This window comes from Arvicanthis niloticus, chromosome 5 (assembly GCF_011762505.2).
Source record: "Arvicanthis niloticus isolate mArvNil1 chromosome 5, mArvNil1.pat.X, whole genome shotgun sequence".
Classification (NCBI taxonomy): Eukaryota; Metazoa; Chordata; class Mammalia; order Rodentia; family Muridae; genus Arvicanthis; species Arvicanthis niloticus.
Window position 1 is genome coordinate 50,345,306 of NC_047662.1, and position 3,139 is coordinate 50,348,444.

General features: G+C 41.5%; 1 pseudogene; it reads right to left on the minus strand.

The window, feature by feature from the left end:
* Positions 1–364: 364 nt before the first annotated feature.
* LOC117709516 (large ribosomal subunit protein eL8 pseudogene) lies at positions 365–1,171 on the minus strand (annotated as a pseudogene).
* Between the last annotated feature and the right edge of the window lie 1,968 nt (positions 1,172–3,139).

A 3,139-nucleotide genomic window follows, 5' to 3' on the forward strand; every position in this document is an offset into this window, starting at 1 on the left:
TCATATGTCATTTGCAATTAAGATCCACAAACAAAACCATAGCCAGGCAAAACAGTGAGTGAGCTCCAGGTTCATTGAGAAACCCTGTCTCAGAATATAGGGTAGAGAGAAATTGAGGAAGATACACAATGTGTATCTTTTTGTTATATATATATATATGTATATATATGTATATTTATGTATACATATTTAAAATATATATATTTTAAATATATTTGGTTATATATAAACATATTTATATATATAACAAATATAAATATATATGTTTATATATATATAACAAAAAGATATATATATATATGATTTCATTTTCTTTTGGAAGATAATTTTGTAATATTTATGAACAGAAAACCCAAGTGTACATTTAACCCAGTTTAGTGGTGAGTTCTTTAGCCTTTGCCTTTTCCAGCTTGGCAATGCGAGCCACAGACTTAGGACCCAGGACGTTGCCTCCCCAGTGGCGACAGATCTCATCATATCTGTCATTATAATTGGTCCTAATAGCTTCCACCAGCTTAGCCAGAGAACCCTTGTCTTCCAAGTTAACCTGTGTGAAAGCAACAGTGGTGCATGTTTTCCTGTGGACCAGGCAACCCAGCCTGGCCTTTCCCTTGATGATGCAATAGGGCAGCCCCATCTTTCGACACAGGGCAGGCAGGAAAACCACCAGCTCAATGGGGTCTACATCATGGGCAATCACCACCAGCTGAGCCTCCTTGTTCTCCACCAAGGTGGTGACTGTATTGACTCCTGCTCGGAGGACAGATGGTCTCTTAGTTGGGATGTCCCCTTTGCCAGCAGCTTTCTTCTCAGCATGAGCCAGTGGCCTTTGCTTCTTCTCTTGCTTTGTCTATGTCCTGTACTTGTGGGCAAGCTTAAGCAGCTGAGTAGCTGTTTGCCTGTCCAGAGCCTGGGTGAACTGGTTAATGGCAGGAGGTACTTTGAGATGCTTACAGAAGATGGCTCTTTGCCGATGCGGCCTGATGTAGCAGGGCCATTTTATGAAGCGTGTTAGATCTCTTTTGGGTTGGATGTCCTGCCCAATGCTGAAGTTCTTGGGCCTTTTCTCAAACAAAGGATTGACCACCTTTCTGGTCTCCTGTTTTTTGATGATGGTGGGGCCTGGGGCCACCTTCTTCCCCTTGGCCTTCTTTCCTTTGGGCATCTTGCTCGGCTGGAGGAGAGAGCTATATGATTTCTTTTGTGCGTATAAATGTTTTGTCTACATGGATATGTGTGTGCCTGGTACCCTTAGAGGCCAGAAGAGGATTTTGGATCTCTTGGAACTGGTGTGTGTTGTTGGTTAGTTTTTTGTGTGCGTTGGTTAGTTTTTTATCCATTTGACAAAAGTCTAGACATATCTGAAAAGAAGGATTAATAATTGAGAAAATGTCTCCATATGATCTCTTCGTAGGCAAGCCTGTAGGGGGTTTTCTTGATTAATGATTCATGTGGTAGGGCCTAGCCCACTCTGAGTGGTACCATCCTTGGGCAAATGGTCCTCAGTTGCATAAGAATCAGGCTGGGTAAGCCATGGAGCAGGTCAGTTGGTAGCATTCTTCCATGGTCTTTGCTTTAGTCTCTGCCTGCAGGTTTCTGCCTTGAGTTCCTGCCCTGACTTCCCTCACTGATGGAGTTACAACCTGAGAGCTATAAGTTGAAATAAACCCTTTCCTCCCAAGATGCTTTCAACATGTTGTTTTATCATAGCAATAGAAACCCTACAGCAGCATGGGTGATGGAAACCAAGCCCCAGTCCTCCAAAGAGCAACAAGTGCCCTTAACCATCTCTCAACCCCCCAAGTTCTTCTCCCTCGATATGAAACTTTTTTTTTGTGCTCCAATGAAGCCATTGAGCAATGAAAAGGTTTCCAGCCACATTCCCAAGATATTCAAGAGGAATGTAGAATGCTGGGACAATACTCAGCATCTGCCCAACCACCTTATCTTCTTCATCCTGTGTGTGCTAAGATGTGGCTTGCTTTTCCCCTACCCTCTATCTTTTCTTTGGGGTATACATGTTCCCACTGTACAGTTTTTTACCCTGCATGGGGTACCATCTTTCTGGGAACAGTTACAACACTGTTGTACATGTGTTCCCTATATTCATGTTCATATGTTAAGAGCTTGGTAGACAAGTACACAATTAACATACCATTGAGTTGACAAATTGTTGAGTGAGTAAACAGATACATGATTTCATGGCCACTGCCCAGCTTCCCATCATTCAACATGTATTTTTTCTGAAAGCTTTTCTTCAATGGTGTCAATGTTTCAGCCTGTATATCATGCAGGTAATTAATGATGTGTTCAATTGCTTATATAATAAACCTCTACATGTTATCTATTACATGCCAGGTACCATGATTGAAGCCAAGTCTTCTTCAATGATCTCCACATACACATGTTCATTGAGAGTTATTAGAAGTATTGGGCCATGTCATTAAATCTATAAGTCAGTCAGCAAGCTAGAACTAAGGAGAACCAAAGGTTCAGTTCTGGTACAAACCTGAAGACCTGCATGCTAGGAGCGCCAGGAAGCTCAAGACCCAGAAAAGCCAATGTTCTGATTCAAGTATAAAGCCAGAAACAAAACAAAACAATCTTGTTTGAATGTGGTCATGAAGGAAGAACTCACTCTGTCTTCAAGAGTTGATCTATCCAGGTTTTCAATCTAAAATGTCCTCACAGATATACCCAGTATATAACATTTGATCAATATCTGGGAACCCTCAAGTCCAGTTAAGCTGATACATAAAATTAACCATTGCAGCCTCCACATACACTCCACCTCTCTGTAGTTAACAGTGTAACATTTCACTTACAGTTCTAATTTTTTAACTTGTGACTATATGACAGTAGTACATGAATCTTGGCTGTCCTTGTTTATACAAGGCTTGGGTATCAACCCTCTTATCACACAACACTGATGTCTGCCTGTGCCATTAAGCCTTGCTAGACATTGGCATTATGGTCTGTACATTTTTCTAATTGGGGTATCTGGAAAGAGTAGAGGCAACAAAAGAAAGGAGCACAGTGGAACTAGCTCTCCTGCTGCCTGAGCTCTCCATGAGGAATCAGGAATCCTGAATTTGAGTTCCAGTGATGTCATCATCTAGCTAGGTGGCCTTGAGCAAAA